Below are 25,472 nucleotides of genomic sequence, written 5' to 3' on the forward strand. Positions count from 1 at the left end.
AAGCTAGACCACGCCCGCTTTCCTCGGTATTTAGGCCGTTCTCCGACGCCCGACTCGGTGTCCCGTCGTTTTGTGGTTAAGTGGCTCAGTGTTATTCGTTTTGTGCACCTACATTCACTTGTGACAATTTCCGTCTATGTATCTTGGACTCTACGCCCGTGAACGGCTCCATGTATTTTAATAAGTGTTTGTCTCCGTTTATATGATCACCATATTTTTTTCTCTAATTGTCTTCATTTGTATCTTTTGTGTTTCTCTGAGGCCAAAGAGCGGCGTAGTACGCTGCTGCTGGCCTGTCTGTAAACAGGTTTAAAAATAACAATAAAGGGGAAAAATGCCCGACTCGTCAGTCTGCAGGACTCAGCAGAACCAGCCATACCTCTGAGGATGTCCAGCGTAGTAGTGGACGAAACGTTAGGAATAGAAGAATTCCATGGATCACGAGCATATAACCCGGAAGAATTATCAACAACAGTACCATCCTGTCGTGAAAGCCTTCATTGTATAACTAAGGTGTTTGTTATGTGTATCTGTTGCGTTTATTAAAAAATGGAAAAACGCTACGTACTTATGCGCCAGTCTAATAAATGCGAAATGGGTCTGGTGAAAGCAATATTTAATTGCAGTAAGATCAAGCCGAAAAACACAGTAATACTCGTAACTGATCCCGACTTCGACTTTATTGAGTACTGCTGGCGACCAAACAGTCCTCGGTTCAGATGTGGCAGGCACTCTGCACAGAGCACTGGTAAAGGCGGGAGAGAGATTGGAGTGGAGAGGTCTCGCTTGCTCTGTGGCTGGGAGCAGAGCAGCAGACAAGCGCGGCCGCTGCGGTCTGCCCCGACAGGACTCGAACAGCGGACCCCGGCCCGGGCGCTCTGTAATCAGCGGTGAGTGGTGGCGGCGCGACTCCATCTCTGCCGGCAGCCACGCGCGGCCGGGGGAATTGGTTTGCTGCCCGCTTTGTGTGACCTCTCGCTCCCCCCACCCTACCCCTCCCCACACCGCTATTGTGCCCCTTCCCCTCCCTCTGCGTGGGTGTGAGTCACGCGCTGCCCCTCCACTACCCTGTCCATCAGTCCAGCCGGAACGTACGCCCCCTCCATCCCCTCTTCCCCCACCCCTGCCGCTGCTGCCTTTCCCGAGCCTGCCGCCTCTCCCTACCTGTGGAATGTTTTTGTTTGCAAATATGCGCCACAATAGGATTGGGCTCGCGAGTAATTGACGGTAATTAGTGATGGCTGACATTTCACCGGCGCGGCGGTCGCTTGCGCTATCTCCCTGCTGCTACTGCTGCCGCATACGTCAGCCCGGTCACTGAGCTGTTTCCATTTCGGATTTGTGATGGTTCCTTTTCCCTGTAGCAGGAGTTTATTTACACCGTCATACCTCCGAGAAGACAATGGAAATCACTCCTTTAAGGGGGGTAGGACGTGCAACGGACCGACTTGGAGCAGGAGAGTCACCACACGACATTTTAATTTACACTGTCTATACTTTTACAAATAAATTCATAAAACTTTGTCAACACGACCAGGAAGGATTCAAGATTCACACTCATAGCAGTGGAAGTTCAAAACACGAAAAAAATAATATTTTTTAAATGTGAAATTTCATGACTTTTTTTAGTTACTGTTGGCTGCATATGTTGCTATAGGTACACTTTTCTTCATAAGTAAGAGAGATTCTTCGATGAATTTTTGCACAGCATACAAACCATACTTCCAGGTGTATGAAACTCTAGAATTTCCCAAATCTGTTAAAAACTGTGGTAAAAGTTGAGATAATTAACTATAAAATTCGAGTTTTCTCTGAACACGAAGTTTAAAACGTAACAGCCCATTCAATTTTCCGTAGATTATATAAATTCTAATAATTGCAATCCCAAAGAAAGCAGGTGTTGACGGATATGAAATTTACAGAACAATCAATTTAATAAGTCACGGATGCAAAATACTAACGCGAATTCTTTACAGACGAATGGAAAAACTGGTAGATGCCGACCTTGGACAAGATCAGTTTGGATTCTGTAGAAATAAAGGAACACATGAGGCAATACTGATTCTAAGACTTATCTTAGAAGCTAGATTAAGGAAAGGCAAACCTACGTCTCTAGCATTTGTAGACTTAGAGAAAGCTTTTGACAATGTTGACTGGAATACTCTCTTTCAAATTATGAAGGTGGTAGGGGTAAAATACAGGGAGCGAAAGGCTATTTACAATTTGTACAGAAACCAGATGGCAATTATAAGAGTCCAGGGGCATGAAAGGGAAGCAGTGGTTGGGAAAGGTGTGAGACAGGGTTGTAGCCTCTCCCTGATGTTATTCAATCTGTATATTGAGCTAGCATTGAAGGAAACAAAAGAAAAAAGCGGGGTAGGTATTAAAATACGTGGAAAAGAAATAAAAACTTTGAGGTTCGCCGATGACATTGTAATTCTGTCAGAGACAGCAAAGGACTTGGAAGAGCAGTTGAACGGAATGGACAGTGTCTTGAAACGAGGATATAAGATGAACAACAACAAAAGCAAAACAAGGATAATGGAATGTAGTTGATTTAAGTCGGGTGATGCTGAGGGAATTAGAATAGGAAATGAGATACTTAAAGTAGAAAAGGAGTTTTGCTATTTAGGGAGCAAAATAACTGATGATGGTCGAAGTAGAGAGGATATAATATGTAGACTGGCAATGGCAAGGAAAGCGTTTCTGAAGAAAAGAAATTTGTTAAGATCGAGGATAGATTTAAGTGTTAGGAAGTCGTTTCTGAAAGTATTTGTATGGAATGTAGCCATGTATGGAAGTGAAAGGTGGACGATAACTAGTTTGGACAAGAAGAGAGTAGAAGCTTTCGAAATGCGATGCTACAGAAGAATGCTGAAGATTAGATGGGTAGAACATATAACTAATGAGGAGGTATTGAATAGGATTGCGGAAAAGAGAAGTTTGTGGCACAACTCGACTATAATAAGGGATCGGTTGGTACGACATGTTCTGAGGCATCAAGGGATCACAAATTCAGCATTGGAGGGCAGCGTGGAGGGTAAAAATCGTAGAGGGAGACCAAGAGATGAGTACACTAAGCAGATTCAGAAGGATGTAGGTTGCAGTAGGTACTGGGAGATGAAGAAGCTTGCACAGGATACAGTAGCATGGAGAGGTACATCAAACCAGTCTCAGGACTGAAGATCACAACAACAACATGTGTATCCACAAGAAATGTCGTCTCAACTGATAAAGAGCAATGGTGAACTCTCTATTGGCGAAAGATTGCGCATTACTCTCTCATCCGTAAACTACAATCCCAATGCTTTAAAGAATTGAATTCCCCCGTATGAAACGTCTTACCTTCTGAACTATTTGTCGTACAACGACATGATTCTGCGGGTTCATTCAGTAATATACAAGGTGGTCGGAAATTCCCGTTACAGACTTCTAGGAGTTATATTGGGGAGTGAGCACGTAATATTTTGAACAGGGACCCATGTTCAGAAAATTACAATTTCCGTGCTACAACCATTTGAAAACGTGTTGCTAATGCGACCATTTTTATAAAAATGTTCTCTGATGACTCTGAGTACTATGGGAGTTAACTGCTGTGGTCATCAGTCCCCTACAACTTAGAACTACTTTAACCTAACTAACCTAAGGACATCACACACTACCATGCCCGAGGCGATTCGAACCTGCGACAGCGCCTAGAACCGCACGCCCACAAGGCCGGCTGATCACGAAATAGATAAAATGACATTATTTTTCTTCGTGTGAAGCGAAATTACGTGTGACGGACGGAACAAGGACTTAAGCAGAACAGAAGAGAGAAAGTTGGCATTACTCGTCATAAGTAGTCTGCTAGTATCAAACAACGGCCTTAATTTGATGAAGACATTTCTGAAAAGGTACGTTAGAAGCGCAGTGTTATATGAAGGCGAAACGTGGATGTGGGAATATCGGAAAGGAACAAAATCGAAGTGCTCGAGATGTGCTGCTGATAAGATAAGTTGACTTGGTAAGGTAATAAATGAACATCTGCTCGGCACAGTTGGAAATGAATTTGTGGGAACTGCTGCAAAGAAGAACCGACAGAGAGATAGTTGAAGATGCATTCATACTAGCGTGAAATATAATATTTAAAATAATTCTGAATTATTCTGCAGTCTCACTCTGGATCATCTTCAAACCTAAAACGAAGGAAAACTGAGTGCGTTCCATCTAATATTTTACAACAAGTAGAAAGGAATTGTACAAAAATGTAGAATTAACCTGCGTAGTTGCGTCAGCAACTCTCCTTGTGTCTTCAGATACTCACATCAGAGACAAATGTTTTGCAACAATGATCAGTGGTGGAGGTAGGGGAGAGGGGAGGGGGAAAGGGGAAAAGAGGGGGAGGGGAAAGAGAAAATGTGAGGATGATTGTGGGGAGGAGAAAGAATACAGAGAGAGGGAGGTGCGGATGTCATGGGTCTAAAATTGCAGAAAGTATATTTATACATGAAATCTTGTTGAAATATTAACAGGGTACAACAATGGGGTGAAAACTGTAAACAGCATAAATAGTAAAATTATAAAATGAAGCAAAAGGAGTTTAAAGTGGTGAAGAAGGCAGGGAGGGTGGAGGTAGGGGTAGTGACAAAAAATATGAGTACTCTGAGGTTCTGAATAGACGAGACGGGTTTCTGACGCAACTACATAGGTAATTTCTACATTTCAGTATAAGACTTTTTCACTAATTGTGAAATATTAGACAGCATATATGTAACTTTATTTTGTTCTAGACATGAAGGTGATCAACAGTGATCGAAACACGTCATGTAATTAAAAATGTGCAACTGGAATTGAGGAAAAGTGAGAATTATTTTAAATATCAATACAGCTACGAATTCTATCGAGTCGACTATGTCGGATATAATAAAATATTATGATTTGCCATCGAGCGGCCCGAGAAAGACAGTTAAATGTAGGGCAGATGTAATAAAAATAATGTGGACCACGGAGTAGAGATAGGGTACGGGAACACAATTTCAAAAAATATTGATAACATTTGTGAAATAATAATATCAGTACACTGTTACGTCCCCTACTTAAAATATCAATGTTTTATACACTTTTTTAATTTTATTATTCTCCAAGACTCGAGCAATTACTTTTGTGTACGCTGCATCTGATTACTAAATAACATCCTTATCTTTTACAACTTCAGATCTTCTCTTAATTAATTTAAGCCATGTTAACGAAATACAGATAGATCAGCTTATTTGAGCAGTTCGATAAAACGCCGACAGTAGACTAATGGCATGTGCTTCTCTCTAACGGCGGAATCAAACACTCTAAAAAAAATGGCTACACAACGTTGTCCACTACGAAAGAGAACACATAAGAAACCGGGCAGAGACGTACGTTTGAATCTTATCTCAGACTTTATGTGGACTCAGCACGAGGTTACTCGTTTCTCACTACTAAATATTTGATTAAAACCTTACAATGGAATTTCTACCCACATTGGAAGACGGAAAAAACGTTGATGTTACATTGCCTTCAAAGTAAGGCTGAATTATTCGATCTACACACATTTCTGTATACGTTCTTATTTCTGATATTTAATTAAGTAACCTTTGATTATTGCCGGCCGCGGTGGTCTCGCGGTTAAGGCGCTCAGTCCGGAACCGCGTGACTGCTTCGGTCGCAGGTTCGAATCCTGCCTCTGGCATGGATGTGTGTGATGTCCTTAGGTTAGTTAGGTTTAAGTAGTTCTAAATTCTAGGGGACTGATGACCACAGATGTTAAGTCCCATAGCGCTCAGAGGCATTTTTTTGATTATTTGGGTAGAAAAACTAAACAGTACTGTTTTTATTTTACTTGGTTTATTTATTTAATGAAATTTATGTAGGTTTGTATATTGTTCAACTTTCAATTTTTTTTTAATGCGGTACCATCACGCTATCAAAGATGGCGTTTACTATATATTCCTCACTTTCCTCCATTTTCCTGGATGTATTCATTTCTGTTTCTTCATATATTCTGTAGCTACAATCGGTAATTCTTTCTTTTGATTGGTTTGTGTATGACTCTCCATATTTTATACCTGTGGAAATAGCCTTGTCAAATACTACTTTTTTCTTTATTTTATTGGTTTTGTGTATTAATACAAATTGTTATGTAGGAATGCTTTTCCAGTTTTGTGTTAAAGTTTTTTTCAGGTTTACTCTCTTTATATTTATTTATTGTTCAGCTTTTTACTTTTTACGTTGCATTACATCACAGTGTCAAAGATGTCATTCATTTTACGTTCGTGCTTCAATCTAGATATGCAACTTATTTTCCAATGTCGTTTACAATTATTGTAACTTCTTTGGCGACGATAGTCAGCAAATGTGATGATAGCCTTGTAGGCTGAAAACCGATTAACAAAATAAATTAATACTGTAGAACAAAATCAAACCAGGAGCTGTGAACGGTAAAAAGTGTTCAGACAGATGTTTAGAGTTCATGAAATGAGTGTTCAGTACATGTAATTTATTTAAAATTTACATTTTATGCTATCTGTTCGATCATATTCAGTAATTTGAATCATGATTTTAAATAATGATTACGATGCTAGTAAAGCGAAGTCAAAATTACGGACTTTAAGCAACTTCACTACCAGACTGGAATCAAAAATCTCATGTTTAACACGTCAGTTATATCTTACGCTGCATCTCTAATAATCAGAGTGTAGACAATCGTTGTAACATGGTGAATTATATTTTTACAAACTTTTGGCTCTATATGACTTTCGTAAAAATATGTGCCCACATGAAGATTAAATGTTTCCTATAAACAACTGTTCCTTGTGTAATTCGCCGAGTGCACAACTCTACAAGTAATAATAGTACAGGCGCTTGCACGTAAAATTCAGATGCTTCCTTAATTTAAGGAAACTACTGTTTTGGCATTGTGCTCCTCTTAAGTCCATCGTACTATGGCAAATAAAACGCTTCATTCATCTTGGGTGGCAACTCAGAATGTTTGTTATTGTTTCCCTAACTTGGTGCAATGTCAGCTTACATAAGCTTTTTTTTTCTTTGAAATAAATTTATTAATTGCCAGTAACTTGTTTAATGCAAAGTTTAGGAAACAGTGTACAATTATCTTAATTGTAGTCAGCGAACTTTGACCACACAGATAACAGTCAGACTTTTTTTAGATTAGTGACCTCTATGAAAGCAATTGTTATTTTTCTACAGGATTTGTGTGTACCACTGGTTCACCAAAAGATAAAAGCAATTTAAATTAATTTTTTGCTTTGTCGCTCCTTATACCTCTAAAGCATAAAAAGCATTTTTGACAGTATTAAGGTATTTCAGTCCGGATGGGTTTGACAGAAATAGTGCTGTAATTTCTGTACAGAAATTGATGGGGATTAAATTTTGCTGAGTTTTCATTTTCGCTGAAGGTCGTAGTATAAAGTGGTTCAACACTTCACTTTTTTTTCAAATACTTGAAATGACTTTAAATACGCAAGTGTCATTTAGAAATTGTGAGACTTAAGTAAGAGAAACCAGTAAATTATATAACGTTTTGCCGATGATAATGACCTAAGCAGAAGCAAAATTAAAAGGAGTTATTTTAATAAAAAACGCAGTACACTTCTTTTTGAAAATAATAAAGTATTTTTATTTATATTAGTCAACAATATAGAAGCCAAAACTATTACACCGCATTCCTGTTCGTTTGTGATGAATTCTACACTCCCTCCCTAAAGTCTAGCTGCAATGAAATTACAAACAAGAATAATGAATACACTTGTTGTAGCTGCGATTCACAGCCATAAAAAACTTTTTAAAGGACATCATCTTTACGCCAGTGACTGGTATAAGTTTTTACTACACCATTTTGGAATTTCGGCCATCTCAACGTAATGTAAGCTGACACATTTGTATGTCGTTCTCAATTTTGTTAAATATATTCGTGTCGTTGTTACACAGTGCGAGCACACGTATTCAAACATCGTAAAACAACATAATCTGAAAATTCACATATTAGTTAACCCATCACTAGTCACATATGCATTAGACTGTAGCTGTAATTTCGAAAAATCGCTTCTACAGTATAAGATTCACACCTTTTCAAAATTTCTACGCTTAGCGGTTTGGGCTGGGTGAAGATGAGTCAAGTCAGCCAATCAGTCAGGACACTGACTTTCATACGAAGGGACAATGTGCTTAATAAACGATACGATAAATAAGAAAATTAACAAACAACTGCTTACACGATGTGACATGCCTTACATGTTCACCACCGATCTTTTAATCTGATACTTACCAGCTTTTAGCTCTGTTATTGGCATTATCTTGCATTTATCCATATTTGAAGCTGCCATTGGTACGAGGGCTGGTAGAAATCCTTGGGTAACAGAATAAATATTGAATTTAATTGATCAAAGGAGAAAATGCAAAAATGCAGTAAATGAAGCAGACAAAAAGGAATACAAAAGTCTCAAACATGAGCTCGACAGGAAGTGCAAAATGGCGAAGCAGAGGATAGATGTAAGGGGGTAGAGGCTTATCTCACTAGGGGTAAGATAGGTACTGCCTACAGGAAAATTAAAGAGACCTTTGGAGAAAAGAGAATCACTTGTATGAATATCAAGAGCTCAGATGGAAACCCAGTTCTCAGCAAAGAAGGGAAAGCAGAAAGGTGGAAGGAGTATATAGAGGGTCTATACAAGGGCGATGTACTTGAGGACAATATTATGGAATTGGAAGAGGATGTAGATGAAGATGAAATGGGGGATATGATACTGCGTGAGACACTTAAAGTAGTTGATAGTTTGGTAATTTTCACATCTGTCAAGACCTGCACCTGTCTCATACATCTTGCTCACCAGATGGTGGAGTTTTGTCCTGAATGGCTCTCCCAAGGCCGTCAGTAGTTGTAATGGAATGGAAACTGACATGGAATGGAACTGACATACATTTGCTAAAACCCTCTGTCATCGTACCTCGGTAGTGGTAGCACTGTGGTGAACGCCTCTCGGCGCATAGAAACACGGTATCTACATTTGTTGCTGCAATGTGTCACGTATGTATAAAGCTAACCGTGCCCCGCACGAGTGGTTCTTCCTGTATTTCACTATACAAAAATATCAGCGAGCTGCTATTCAGAGCGCAAAAACTAAGTACAACGGCACCAATACGAAAGCGTTAAAGCAGGCTGTGGTAGAGACACGTGGGTTACACGAGCGTAAGCTTTCAGCCAGTCACGGGCGATGTCATCATCCACCACTCTGAAAATGTAGTATCTCTTCTCCCCCTGCCTGTGAAGTGTTTTTGTCTGCAAATATGCACCGCAATAGGATCGGGCTCGCAGCAATTAACTGTAATATTAGCGATGGCTGGCATTTCAACAGCGGTCTCGAGTGCCACTTAGCTATTGCTTTATACAAACATTCGCACTCAGTGACCTGTCTCCGTTCCCTGTTTCAAATCCGTAACGATTTTACGTGACTTGATTCTATGTTCTTGCTGAAACATTGTAATTATTAGACATGAAACCACATTTCTGGAGTATGTTTCATAAATTTTTATTTTTTGCTAGCTGGATTTCAGGTTACAAGTCAACTTCTTATCTTTACTGTGTCGAATATGTTATTGGCGTCTTCTCATACACCATGACACAAGGTGTCTACAATCACCTACGAAATTGCGATTAGTCGCGCACGCACGGATACCCCAGAGAAACGAAATAAAAACAAACGGGGACAAATTGAAAATTCACTGCAATCAATCGTAAACAAATCATTGCAACAAACGAATTTGAGAACTGTATCAAACACTGTGAAGTGAAATGTGTGTCGAAGCCACAGCAACAAAACAATACACAGTATTCATCAATGAGCAAGACTAACATAAGTAAATGGTATTAAAATACACAGCATAATCTACGGGGGTGTTCAAAAAGTCTCTCCGCAGTGTCGTATGATTGTTAGCCGCGCGTACCGTATGATTGTTCGCCTGCCTGGGTTACTTCCCTTCACGTAGACTCTCCCAACATTCCACTGTTTATTTTATCTCAGCCAGCGTCAGCAGTATCGTTGGTGTGTGTCGTTACGTGTTGACGTGAACGTTTAGGTTTAGTTCCTTTGTTCGTTTGTTTCGTTTTTGTCACTGTTAAAATGCTGACCATTGAAGAACGTGTGTTTTTAGTCGAACAAGTGTTCAAAGCTGGTGGTAAATTCACAGTTTCAGCTCGTCAAACATTTAATTCAGTTTTCCCGGAGACAACAGTCCCACATCGCGATACTGTGCGAGATTTGAGTAACAAGTACGGGTTCAGTGACAGATGCACCGAGAACTGGTTATCCTAGCGTATTCAACAACGGGGGAGACACTTTCAACATTTAATGTAAATGAATATCCAATAAATTAATAACTTGTATTTCACTGAGTTTCATTTCGGTATATTCACTGCCGCTAACAATCATACGGCACTGCGGAGAGACTTTTTGAACACCCTGTATAAATAACAAATCACACCACATAATTCTCCACAACCAGGCCTGATAATATTTTACTGATGTCCACAGGTACATAAACAACAACACAGATACGTTTCGCAGGCAAGGTAAAAATCAGCCACAGTTCAGGACAAGTCCAGCAATGGTAAACCTAAAAGCGGTATATGCCACGACTTTACCGGAATATATGTTTTAAATGTTGTATTTTAAACGAAAATTCAGTTCACATGTCCCTATGTTTGCAAATGACGTGGTGTATTAATTTAGAACTGTGACTGATTCCTTTTGGCAGCCACACGTCACACACAGTGTTTAACCAAAAAGATGACGTTCACAGGTAATTTAAAGAACAACAAAATCTGACGGAACAAATTTCCTAAGCTACAAAGTATTAGCATGCATATATTTCAAGAACAAATAATGAAAAAAGCACTAAGAATGCCACAACTGCAGTGAAACATGTTTCGGTATTAAAGCAAAACAATAATTGTGTTCTTACAAAAAGGCGGGCCTTCTTTAACTGAGATATAGAAACTATAGCTTCTGCTATATTGCCGTAGACAAGAGAGTTCCACATGTTAACCAAGTGGCAAAATACTGTCCTCTGTGCGTCCTATTATTTTCCGAAGTCTCGCTTCGGTATCTCACACGGTTACTGAAATATGACAAAAGTTATGAATATTGCATTCTTGCTATACCGCTGTCGCACCCAGTCAGCAATTAGTGCGCTACAAAAAAATCAATAATCTCGAGACTAATGATACGAGACAGACCTCCTCCCAAGTCATAAGAAGCAATCATTATATTAGCTAAATTTCATACCCTAATGTTACCCCCTTCTTACTAGTTTGGATTTTAATTTTCAAGCAGTAAAACGAAATGCTGTAGAAGGAAGAAACATGATGATGACAAGGAAAGAAAGGTGTATTACTGCTGAATATGATGTTACGGCGCCAGTTAAACTTCTGTGTCATGAAGGAACTTTCCTTGCCGTAACGTTGTATTTATTGTAGCCAGAGATCGTAGTTGGGGAAAACAGTGAGCTTTGTGACGCCAGAGTGTGCAGTTATTACGGTTGATGCACAAAGTCAAAATTGCATGAAAATAATGATTGTGATCGGACTTCACTAAAATTATAGACTGCAGACAAGATCGACGAACGTTGAATTTGGAAATGATGGAGCGTTTCGGCGAGTCATCACTGCGTCACCAAACAGGTCACTTCCAATTGTCTTAACGGGAATGAAAAACACATAGCAGAATTGTGATTAGTGTTGCATGGTGCTAAAAAATAAAGCAGAACGCGTTTTAAACGTTTAGCTATTATTCCATCATGAAATTACGCTAACAAGTGACACAATAAAACTTCTTGGCAGATTAAACTGTGTGCCGGACCGAGACTCGATCTCGGGACCTTTGCTTTCCGCGGGCAAGTGCTCTACTAGCGGAAGAAAAGCTGTGAGAACAGAGCGTTGAGTCGTGCTTGGGTAGAGTACTTGCCCGCGAAAGGTAAAGGTCCCGAGTTCGAGTCTCGGTCCGGCACACAGTTTTAATCTGCCACGAAGTTTCATACCAGCAAACACTCAGCTGCAGACGGAAAATCTCATTCGAGTGATACAATACCTTGTCGTGTGGATGCTCTAATAGTAAAAAAGAACAAGAGCTAGTTGTAAACATTTTCATAATTGTAAGGCAATCGAAGAACAAAATTCCATAGTAGCAGAAACCCGCAGTACAGACTTTGCATCACGATGATTTCCTATAGCAAGAAGCAAGATATGACGCCTAATATGCACGAAACGCAAATTCATAGCGACTGTAATTTTTATTGTAAAGTTTTCAAATTTCGCGCACTGTGTTACTTACATGCGAAACATGGCAATAACCGTGATCATTAAAAAAATGAAGGGCACTTCACCGTGAAGCTGATATACAGGGTGAGTGCAACGCAAAACAACAAGTGGAGCAAGCCCCTTCCATGAAAACTACGACCATAGCATGAGACCAATTTTACTGTTGGCACTACACACGTTGGCAGATGAGGTTCACGGGGCATTCGCCATACCCACACCCTGCCATCGGATCGCCACATTGTGTACCGTGATTCGTCACTCCACACAGCGGTTTTCCACTGTTCAATGGTCCAATGTTTACGTCATTTACACCAAGAGAGGCGTCATTTGGCATTTACTGATGTGTGGCTAACGAGCAGCCGCTCGACCGTGAAATCCAAGTTTTTCCCACCTCCCGCCTAACTGTCATAGTACTTGCAATGGATCCTGATGCAGTTTGGAATTTCCGTGTGATGGTCTGGATAGACGTCTGCCTGTTACACATTACGACCCTCTTCAACTGTCGGCGGTGTGTGTCAGTCAACAGACTAGGTCGGCCTGTACGCTTTTGTGCTGTACGTGTCCCTTCACGTTTCTACTTCACTATCACATCGTGTACCTATGGATGTTTAGGTGTGTGGAAATCTCGCGTACAGACGTATGACACCTATGACACCCGATCACCTGACCACGTTCGAAGTCCGTGAGTTCCGCGAAGCACCCAGCTCTGCTGTCTTACAGTGTGTAATGACTGCTGAGGTCGCTGACATGGAGTACATGACAGTAGGTGGTACCACAATGCACCTAATATGAAAAACGTGTGTTTTTGTGGGTGTCCGTACAGTTTTGATTACGTAGTGCATCTTCAGCCTGGTGCGTCGGCGATTGCCTCAATGGTCACGGCGATTTTGTCTGATTAGCATATCGTTCGCGCACTGTACGGCCTTCAAACGAAAATTTTTTGATCGCTGCTCACATTCAGTGTGATATACTCTATCTCAAAGATGATTCATATTCTGAAGCTATATCAATCAAAAAAATTAGTGAAAATCAGCGTATGATAAAAAATATTTCTCCCGAATAAAAACATTCTTCCGAAAACTGAGAGTATATGGTCAAAGAGAGTGGTTCATGATCAACCGAATAGGATGAAAAAGTATGTAAGTGTAAAAGTGAAAATCGCAGTGTGGTGGAAAAAATTCACATTTGCTGACGTGGCCACCAGAGAAAAGTTTCATTCGAATGAAAAAAAAAAAAAAATACCTTACATGTTTCTGTTCACGTCATCACAGCATTCAACGAAAGAAAATAATTGATGATGGGTGCAAACCAATGGTGTGGGGAGAGTGAGAAAGAGAGAGAGAGAATTTCAATTAATTTATAGAAGTAATAGTTCATCTATTTTAACGTAAATTAACAACGTAACACCAATTATAAACCTTTTTAATGATATAAAAATCATATTTGTTACTTCTCAATGGTGTTTTTTTCATCGGTACGCCATATATTGCGTATTAATTAATAAAAATTAATGACTGAGTCATCATTTTCAAGATTTCGTGCACCAGCAATGTCTTAAAACACAGGAATAGTTTGAAGCTACCGTTTAGTTAGTAACTTTATTTTGAAAACATTTTTAGGAGAACAATGTAAAAGGTGCCACCTGCTGACAGTCTGTTTAACTAACATACACGACAGCCGACGAAAGCAGTCTATCACGAGGTTTCTGTCATACAAGTGGATATAAAGAATTCAGAAGGTGTCATCAGCTGACAATAAAATTTTACTGTTATGCACAATAGCAACTGCAGTTTTTTAGTTTTTTTAAGCAAGCGTTGTTCGATGCGTACTTCATCACAACCGGGAAATAGCGTTTACTTTTATGACTTGGTTTATTTAAGTTTTAAGTCGTCTTTACTTTACAGGGTTTGCAACGTTCCGGTATACTTTTCCTGACTGGAGTAACATTTGTAATTATGTAATAGGCGTATTTAAACTGTTTTAGCATGTAATTATCTGAACTGTTTCTTATTTAAATTGTTTTGTTAATTAAATTGCATTGTGTATTATTGAGAAAGAGCGGGAAACCGCGCATAGATACATTTTGAGAAAGAGCGGGAAACAGCGCGCAGTAATACATCTGTAATGGTAGCAGGGATTGTCTGCACCAAAAACCATTGTTGGCGGCGAGACCGCACTTTTGTAGCATTGAGCGTTGGAAGCGAGCAGTTGCGAGTAAGATGTGAGACGAGGCAGTCGTAGCTAGCGAGAAATGAGAGGAGGTCGCTGTAAGCGAGGTATGAATTAACACTTTGAAAGAAGCGGTGTGCTCGCCAGCCACTCGCTATATGTAGCGCAATGCTAGTTTTTAAGAATTTTTGTAAAGAACTATGCCCCTTGTAATTGTTTGTCAAGATCGTTCTCAGAATATAGTTATGTAATTTTGATGGAAAATTAGGTATGTAGCGCAACGCTACTTTTTAAGAATTTTTGTAAAGAACTATACCCCTTGTAATTGTTTGTCAAGATCGTTCTCAGAATATAGTTAACTTCTACCAGATTAAATGCATTAAGAATTTTCTATCCCAAAATCATTCACGTAAATGCTTTACGGAATTTATTGTTATCTTAAAAGAAAGGTCTAAACTGAGCTTCAGCTTTTATCAAATCTAAATTAACTTCAACTTAAAGAATTCCAGTCACAAAGTATTATGAAACTCCACCAGCAGCTTATAATTATGTTAAAGAGAAGTAAGTATATTCATTCCACAGTTTGCTGTAGCAGTCAGATGGCGATCCAGTATAAATAATTAAAGGTAAGAATCAGTCTTAATAATTTCAGGTAACGACTGAGGGCCACGGCGACAACACATTTTATGTTTCGTCGTAATAATCAGCAGGTAGTCTTGACAGAGCAGCAGTTAAAAGATTTTAAGAGACGCAGCGTTCAGTCAGCAAGCAAACGTCCATCCAATATTAGACGGGAAGGTTTCACATTAATCTGTATATTTATTTTTATAACTTAATTACTTTACAGCGTTTGTAATGTTACTTTACACTTGTTAATGGTGTAAATCTGGGATTCACAGTATGCACAGAATTGTTGTAATATACATTGTTGCGTCTTGCGTAGGATAATTTCTAATTCAGCTACTAAGTCAGAGCGCTGTGTTCAACATTATTTATCACAATCTGTCAGGTGTAAGCATTGTACAGTGCCTTTCTTGGCACTTCTACAGAATATTTTATTTTTTTCAGTTTGATCTAGATAATGACCAGTTTTGTGCGCCGTCGTACTGAATTGACGTAAAACACAGGAATAATATATAATGAATAGCTGAAACGGCTCCAAAATTCGGTGCTCAAGATTTTTACGAGGATGAGTCAAATGAAAACCATAAATATTTTTTTAAATATTACTTATTGTGCAGAAGTGGTACAAAGCTTCACTTTTCAACATAATATCCCCCACACTCAATGCAAGTCCAACTGCATAAATTCCTGTAGCAAAAATTCCTTTGGTAGTTCGCGCAACCACTCGTTCACCGCGTGGCGTACCTCTCCAGCAGAACGGAACTTCTTTCCTCCCATTGCGTCTTTGAGTGGTGCAAACATAAGAAAATCGCTTGGGGCAAGGTCTGGTGAGTATGGTGGATGAGGAAGACACTCAAAATGCAGGTCTGTGATTGTTGCAACTGCTGTACGGGCAGCGTGGGGCCTTGCATTGTCATGTTGCAAAAGGACACCTGCTGACAGCAATCCACGTCGCTTTGATTTGATTGCAGGCCGCAGATGATTTTTTAGATCTGATGCACTGGTGATATTGGTCATTCTAGGCATGTAATTCTACAAAATGACGCCTTTTTCGTCCCAAAAGTGAGTCAGCATAACCTTCCCTACTGATGGTTCTGTTCGAAAATTCTTTGGTTTTGGCGATGAGGAATGGCGCCATTCCTTGCTCGCTCTCTTCGTTTCCGGTTGGTGGAAGTGAACCCAGGTTTCGTACCCAGTAAGGATTCTTGCAAGGAAGCCATCACTTTCTCGTTCAAAACGCCGAAGAAGTTCTTCACAAGCATCAACACGTCGTTCTCTCATTTCAGGAGTCAGCTGCCGTGACACCCACCTTGCAGACACTTTGTGAAACTGGAGCACATCCTGCACAGCGTGTTGTGCTGACCCACGACTAAATCTATAAACATGCTGTAATGTCATTCAGTGTCACTCGGCGGTTTTCCTTCACTATGGCTTCAACTGCTGCAATGTTCTGTGGAGTCACAACTCGTTGCGCCTGACCTGGACGAGGAGCATCTTCCACTGAAGTCACACCATTTGCCAACTTCCTACTCAATTCGTAGAATTGCTTCTGTGACAGACATGCATCACCGTACTGAACCTTCTTTCGTAGATGAATTTCAATAGGTTCACACCTTCATTACGCAAAACCTGAATAACAGAACGCTGTTCTTCCCCGGTGCAAGACGCAGGTGGGGCGGCCATCTTTATACTGATACTGCGACGGTATGTGTGCATTTGCACTAAGCTGCCACCTACAGGCCATTCTGCACGCTGTTTGTAGCACGCTTACCAACGTACAGCATAACGGCGCGAAATTTCGACTTTTGTTAGCGTTCGTTACGGGCCTCACACAAGACTACACGCACGCATATCGAAGATTAATAAAAACACGTCATTGTTGGAATGATTTATTATAATTATTGTTATAATTAAACGCCACATAATAATTTATCGGCAGGTAATGCCTTCGAGCAAGAATGCTCTCTCAGGATTGAGTTGTAGTCGTCAATAATGTACAAATTAAGCGTAAAACACGCTTATATTATAATTTGCAGCATGCTCTTGCAAGGTATCATTAAATATTAGTTAATAACGCGTGAACGACATAAGCCTTCAAAAGTTACTATGGTAATCAAGACAGGGAACAAACACCATACCACTAATTGATGCTGTCGTCGTTTATGGTGTCAAAAGATGTAGTTGTCTTCTCGGCACATGCAAATATACATTTTTTTTTCACTTTAGCTTTGTCACCGCATTCTGGAAGTTTCTTACAAATGCAGTACAATTATGTTCTGGAATATTTGATTTTATTTACGTTTGCATTTGATTAGAGAACGAAGGGTGAAATAAATATTTAGCAGTTACCGCGCCTGTGCTTACGCAGGAACGCAACAAGACAGCAAAAATTCCTGCGTTTGAAATGAGCAGGAATAAAATTCTCCTTCTCGCAAACATTTGGCTCGCAAACATTTGGCTCCAAACATGTGGCAATTTTTGAGAGAGTAATTAGGCTGTAACCTAACAGAACAACTTGAATTACTGCTAGCTAAACCTGGAGCAATAGCATTCACATTCTTCCTCGTCACGAAGTCCATAGCAGATCAGGGGTCGTCAGTGTTGCGCCTCTCATCAAAATGACCTCACCTTTGCAGGAAGCAGTGTGAAATGATCTTTACCCCCTCCCCCCCCTCCTGGCTTCTTGGTGAGGATAAGACAACTCCAACCCTGCGACGGCCGACCACATTACCTCCAATAAATGTACAAATGGTTCAAATGGCTCTGAGGACTATGGGACTTAACTTCTGCGGTCATTAGTCCCCTAGAACTTAGAACTACTTAAACCTAACTAACCTAAGGACAGCACACACATCCATGCCCGAGGCAGGATTCGAACCTGCGATCGTAGCGATCACGCGGTTCCAGACTGTAGCGCCTAGAACCGCTCGGCCACTTCGGCCGGCAATAAATGTACAACAGTGCTTTACATACAAATATTAGTACAACATAATCATACAAAACAATAAACTCACTGTACAAAAAAATTAAACTAGTAAGAGAAGGCTGACAGAGAACCGTGACGCGCCAATGAAAAATATTGTGGCACACTACAACTTCTAACCTTGGTACTGCATCACCAGCAAACGAACATTTACTGCTAGGAACACTTGTTTCTTATTGATTGTTATTAACAAATGAATGACCACAAAATAACCACAAAATGTCATATGTCTGCTAACTGGTTTCTTCTGTATTTTCGGTTTCTACGATGTCACGAGGCACAGCAAGCAGACGCAGAGGGAGATCTGCGACCAGAAGCCGACCACAGAAGAAGAAATACAGACAAAGTGACGAAAAAAGACAGCTGTTAGTACAGAGAGGTAGAGAAACTCAACGCAAGCGCAGACAAGACCGATTCAGTGTTCAATGACAACTGATGGTGCAAAACAACTTACCAACTTCATCTCAACAAAAATATCATTGCAGGGAGACAACTAGTTTAACTTCCAAAAACATACTGTTCTGCCCATCTTTTCCCTAAGGGCTGTGAAATGTTGGTAATAAAGACCAAATGCGTTGTATATAGCTCTGAAGAGTTGTTTGCACGGAAGTTCAGTGACAATTTACCTATCATGTGTTACTACAAGGGAATAGTTAATTTGGAGCCCATAATGTTTTTGAAAAGCTTCAGGACCTCGCAGAGCATATTAATTTCTACACTAAGAACTACCTACAACATATAAACAGTTTAACAGTGCTGTGGCATTTGCTTCGTGTCGACACTTCAATTAAACGATCAGCTTTATCGTCTCACATCAAAATTCATAAATTTACTCAAAACATGAGGACAAATGATGAACTCGATTCCACTGAATGGTTGCTTAAATTTCGTTGCGGCCATTAAGAAAAGTGAACAGACTACTTCGGACAAACGATCAAAATTCCTAAACATTGTTGACACAAAAATCAACGAATAAAATGTTTCACAGTTCTATTAAGCAGTGATTTTATGTTCAATAAATGATGACTGCACAGCACTTAATGTCATTTAAAGTTCGTTACCTGGAGAGGGGAAGTTTTACCTTAGCTCTGATTCTGTCCGACTTGAAAAAATAAACAGTGTTCGAATGTATCGCATAGAATTCTCGAATTCCTTAAATCCACCTTGTTTACTCCGTTATCAATAGGAAATCTTAATGCTAATCAAGGACTAATTAACGGTGAGTTGGTGGTAACTCACGTAGGTGAGTAAATCAGCCGGCATTGGTGCCCGAGCGGTTCTAGGCGCTTCAGTCTGGAACCGCGCTGCCGCTACGGTCGCAGGTTCGAATCCTGCCTCGGGCATGGGTGTATGTGATGTCCTTATGTTAGTTAGGTTTAAGTAGTTCTTAGTTCTAGGGGACTGATGACCTCAGATGTTAAGTCCCATAGTGCTCAGAGCCATTTGAACCCATTTGTTTGAGTAAATCATTTCTGCTAAATTCACTGACTCCAATAAAATTATGCTCATACCCCACATTAACTAGACACATTCTGATCCAGCGACGCCTTTCGAAATGATACGAAAACGATTCCCAATAAAAATAACCTTCGACGTGACTGTTAATGAAGCAGACGCTTGAAATGGCAGGACTGTATTTACTAGTACCTGTTTTTTGGCATGGAAATTTATGCGTGGCTTTCTCAAGGGTTCGCACATTCAATGATACATTTGTGTTAAAGACACATACAGCCTAAAAGTAAATGATGGTCATATGTAACTGTTAACATTGTTGTCAAACAGGTTTTAAGAAATAAACTGACCTGATAAAAAAAAATCTGCTTCCTATATGTTTTACAATTAACATGTTGTATATAATGATATCGACTTTTACAATTAGACTAATATTTGTTCCTGCTATTCAAAGTATATCTTTTATTAACAAATACTTGCATTTACTTATTTCTACATTGCTCTATTACCTGTCAGTGACTGACCGGGATAGAGTGCGAAATATTCACACCGCTCATATTTAATGCAAGAAGTATCAAAAAATTGTATTCAGGTAACCAAATACATACATTTTTGAAACTACACTCCTGGAAATGGAAAAAAGAACACATTGACACCGGTGTGTCAGACCCACCATACTTGCTCCGGACACTGCGAGAGGGCTGTACAAGCAATGATCACACGCACGGCACAGCGGACACACCAGGAACCGCGGTGTTGGCCGTCGAATGGCGCTAGCTGCGCAGCATTTGTGCACCGCCGCCGTCAGTGTCAGCCAGTTTGCCGTGGCATACGGAGCTCCATCGCAGTCTTTAACACTGGTAGCATGCCGCGACAGCGTGGACGTGAACCGTATGTGCAGTTGACGGACTTTGAGCGAGGGCGTATAGTGGGCATGCGGGAGGCCGGGTGGACGTACCGCCGTATTGCTCAACACGTGGGGCGTGAGGTCTCCACAGTACACCGATGTTGTCGCCAGTGGTCGGCGGAAGGTGCACGTGCCCGTCGACCTGGGACCGGACCGCAGCGACGCACGGATGCACGCCAAGACCGTAGGATCCTACGCAGTGCCGTAGGGGACCGCACCGCCACTTCCCAGCAAATTAGGGACACTGTTGCTCCTGGGGTATCGGCGAGGACCATTCGCAACCGTCTCCATGAAGCTGGGCTACGGTCCCGCACACCGTTAGGCCGTCTTCCGCTCATGCCCCAACATCGTGCAGCCCGCCTCCAGTGGTGTCGCGACAGGCGTGAATGGAAGGACGAATGGAGACGTGTCTTCAGCGATGAGAGTCGCTTCTGCCTTGGTGCCAATGATGGTCGTATGCGTGTTTGGCGCCGTGCACGTGAGCGCCACAATCAGGACTGCATACGACCGAGGCACACAGGGCCAACACCCGGCATCATGGTGTGGGGAGCGATCTCCTACACTGGCCGTGCACCTCTGGTGATCGTCGAGGGGACACTGATTAGTGCACGGTACATCCAAACCGTCATCGAACCCATCGTTCTACCATTCCTCGCCCGCAAGGGAACTTGCTGTTTCAACAGGACAATGCACGTCCGCATGTATCCCGTGCCACCCAACGTGCTCTAGAAGGTGTAAGTCAACTATCCTCACCAGCAAGATCTCCGGATCTGTCCCCCATTGAGCATGTTTGGGACTGGATGAAGCGTCGTCTCACGCGGTCTGCACGTGCAGCACGAACGCTGGTCCAACTGAGGCGCCAGGTGGAAATGGCATGGCAAGCCGTACCACAGGACTACATCCAGCATCTCTACGATCGTCTCCATGGGAGAATAGCAGCCTGCATTGCTGCGAAAGGTGGATATACACTGTACTAGTGCCGACATTGTGCATGCTCTGTTGCCGGCCGCGGTGGTCTCGCGGTTCTAGGCGCGCAGTCCGGAACCGTGCGACTGCTACGGTCGCAGGTTCGAATCCTGCCTCGGGCATGGACGTGTGTGATGTCCTTAGGTTAGTTAGGTTTAAGTAGTTCTAAGTTCTAGGGGACTGATGACCACAGCAGTTGAGTCCCATAGTGCTCAGAGCCATTTGAACCATTTGAACCATGCTCTGTTGCCTGTGTCTATGGGCCTGTGGTTCTGTCAGTGTGATCATGTGATGTATCTGACCCCAGGAATGTGTCAATAAAGTTTCCCCTTCCTGGGACAATGAATTCACGGTGTTCTTATTTCAATTTCCAGGAGTGTATATCATTTATGTAAACATGTTTTTATTGGCATTTACCTGAACTAAGGCAATCCTAGTCATGATTCATTTAAAGTTGAAAATGCTTAAAAAGTATTTAAGCGAAATTACTCAAACTGGAGAATGAGTGAAAAACATATAGTTGACGCGGCGATCGCATTTTGGTTTCATGTGGTTATTTCATTCGATTGAAAAATCCAACCGAACGAAAAAGCAATTGGTTGGACATCCGGTGGTTGAAACCAGTCCGTTGTTCCATCACTAGGTCACAGTATTACCGAACCACGACCGATAAAGTTGTCGTCAAAATGCTACTTACCAGCACTTGGGTGTCCGGAATGGTAAAATTGAACGAGGTCAGCTTACAACATTGTAATGGATTGAGAGTAAATCGAAGAAAGACTAAAGTAATGAGAAGTAGTAGAAATGAGAACAGATAGAAACTTAACATCAACATTGATGGTCATGAAGTAGATGAAGTTAAGGAATTCTGCTACCTAGACAGTAAAATAACCGTTGACAGGACGGTGCTAGGAGAACATCGAAAGCAGACTAGCAATGGCAAAAAGGGCATTCCTAGCCAAAAGAAGCCTACTAATATCAAATATCGCTCTTAATTTGAGGAAGAAATTTCTGAGAATGAACGTTTGGAGCACTGCATTGTATGGTAGTGAAACATGGACTGTGGGAAAACCGGAACAGAAGAGAATCGAAGCGTTCGAGATGTGGTGCTACAGACGAACGTTGAAAATTAGGTGGACTAATAAAGTAAGGCATGAGGAGGTTCCGCGAGGAATCGGAGAGGAAAGGAGTATGTGGAAAACACTGGCAAGGAGAAGGGACAGGATGATAGGAGATCTGTTATGACATGAGCGATTGACTTCCATGGTAATACAAGGAGCTGTAGAGGGCAAAACTGTAGAGGAAGACAGAGATTGAAACACATCCAGGAAATAGATGAGGACGTGGGTTGCAAGTGCTACTCTGACATGAAGAGGTTGAACAGGAGAGGAATTTGTGGCGGGCCGCATCAAACCAGTCAGAACACAGATAACTCAAAAAAAAAAAAAGAAAGAAATGAAATTATGTCTTACTTCCACTGTTTTTTTATGCATGAAATGATTTTAAATCAGATTTCAAACTTGGTTCGATACTTGTCAAGACATTTTAAGTTATTGGGCAAATGAGCAAAAATTTTTATTGGTGGATATTAAACTGTTTTCTTGGCCCCAGCAGCTTTAACAATTGGTAATAAGAGTAATTTTTTCCTCTAGTGTTGTAGGTATGTACATCACTGTTCTTATCAAACTGTGATGAACTATTTATAACGAATTTCATTAGCGAATTTCATAATTTTTAACATTTTTACGCAGCGACAGCAACTGATATTGTTTATATAAGAATACACAGCCTACAGTTGCAGGTTAACTTTATCGTTTACCTAGGTTTCAACGTTGCATCCTGTAGGGTGACCGTATCTAATATAAAAAACTTCCTGGCAGATTAAAACTGTGTGCCCGACCGAGACTCGAACTCGGGACCTTTGCAGAGCTTCTGTAAAGTTTGGAAGGTAGGAGACGAGGTACTGGCAGAAGAAAACTGTGAGTACCGGGCGTGAGTCGTGCTTCGGTAGCTCAGTTGGTAGAGCACTTGCCCGCGAAAGGCAAAGGTCCCGAGTTCGAGTCTCGGTCGGGCATACAGTTTTAATCTGCCAGGAAGTTTCATATCAGCGCACACTCCGCTGCAGAGTGAAAATCTCATTCTGGTACCTAATATAATTTACTAGCACATTATAATATTAACTTTTTGCAGGTTCTGAAGAAGACGTTACTACTAAGGTAGGCTGTATATTCTTATATAATCATTACCGAATATATGTTCTATGACAGCATGTGTTGTGTTTGACACATGGGCGTAATGTTCTATGACCGCATGTGTCAAACACAACACATAATCCTTACTACACACTTTTGTGGAATAATTTTTTTTGTTTAAGTGCTGTGTTAGCACAGCCGTATTGAATGGAAATATGCAAAATACGTCGTGAGTTTGATACGTTTGTGTCCTAGATTAGCAATTATACGATGATCAAAAGCAGCTGAATTTCATTTTTTGAGAAGTTCTGCAGTATGCTTTTTCGAGTTCAAGTTTTCATCAGTATTTACACCCAAAAATTTTGATCATTCTGCCCCACTGACTGACCCCCGCTCATGTGATGCCTCAGTTGTTGTTATGGCTGTTGTTGTACAGGACTGAATGTAGTGCGCTTTTACAAAATTTAGGGAGAGCCCGTTTTCAGAGAACCACATAAATATCATTTACTAACTCTTCTGTTGCTTACTCTCTAGAGGGATTTATTGTAACACTAGCAGCGTCTTCAAAAACTACCAAGTGTGTGTGTTGAATGTTAAGTGGAAGGTTATTATCACGTATAAGGAATAGGAGTGGACACAGAACTGTACCTTTGTGATTTTTACACCAGTCGCTAAACTTTTCTATCCTTACGACATTATCTGATTTATTCATCACAACCTTCTGCATCCTGTTTGCCAAGTATGATTCAAAGTGACTGTGTGTAAAGCCATCAGTTCCATACAGCTTGAGTTTTGCTAAGAGAATTTACATAATCGAAGCAAGCAATATATAATTATTTAAAGCTTGTACTATTTGATGTGTGAATGTATAAATACCATTGTTAGTCGAGCAACCATTCTGAAAGCTAAGCTGTGATGTGCTAATTATATTGTTTTCCCTTAAGTGTGCAACTACTCTCGATTACGGTACTTTTTCGAATATCTTGAAAAAAGATGGTGAAGTGGTTTAATAATAGTAAATTTTAACCCGTCTGGAAAAATTCCCTGTTCCACTGACGCATTGCATGTATCACTTTGGAACAACATTTCAGAATTCTGTTTGAAATTCCATCAACTCCACAAGAGATTTTATTTTTTAGAACTATTATAAATGTATTATTTCAGAGAAGAATGTTTGTGCCACTTCTAGTTGCTTAAGTTTTGTGGAATGATATTTTTATTATATATGCTTACTTCTTCAACTGAACCTTTTAATCCTATATTTGCTGCTACGTTTAGAAGGCGATTGTTAAAATTACTTGCAACTAGTGAATTACCATTCATAACAGTGTCATCTGCTGTAATTGTTATGGAATCTTGTACACTGACTGGCTGTTCTGTCTCCCTTTTGACAATGTGCCATATAGTTTTAATCTTATTACCTGCATTATTTGCCGCCCGATGTGGACGAGCGGTTCTAGGCGCTACAGTCTGGAACCGCGCGACCGCTACGGTCGCAGGTTCGAATCCTGCCTCGGGCATGGCTGTGTGTGATGTCTTTAGGTTAGTTAGGTTCAAATCGTTCTAAGTTCTAGGGGACTGATGACCTCAGAAGTTAAGTCCCGTAGTGCTCAGAGCCATTTGAACCATCTGAACTTGCATTATTTATTTCTGTCAGTACATGCATACTTGTAGGTATTTTAATGACATTCCTTGAAATAGTATAGTATTTCTTTGTACTATGGATGTAATTTGGAATATTGATATCCTCTGGCCTTTACATAAATTTTCATCTTCCTCTTATATGAGATTTTTAATTTCTCTCGTTATCCACGGTTTACTTCTTCTTTTTTT

General features: G+C 40.6%; 1 non-coding gene across 1 annotated transcript; it reads left to right on the plus strand.

Moving 5' to 3' along the window:
• Positions 1 to 23,447: 23,447 nt before the first annotated feature.
• On the plus strand, positions 23,448 to 23,522 carry Trnas-cga (transfer RNA serine (anticodon CGA)). Its single transcript has one exon. It is a non-coding gene; the product is annotated as a tRNA-Ser (tRNA).
• Positions 23,523 to 25,472: the final 1,950 nt, after the last annotated feature.

Source organism: Schistocerca gregaria, chromosome 9 (assembly GCF_023897955.1).
Source record: "Schistocerca gregaria isolate iqSchGreg1 chromosome 9, iqSchGreg1.2, whole genome shotgun sequence".
NCBI lineage: Eukaryota > Metazoa > Arthropoda > Insecta > Orthoptera > Acrididae > Schistocerca > Schistocerca gregaria.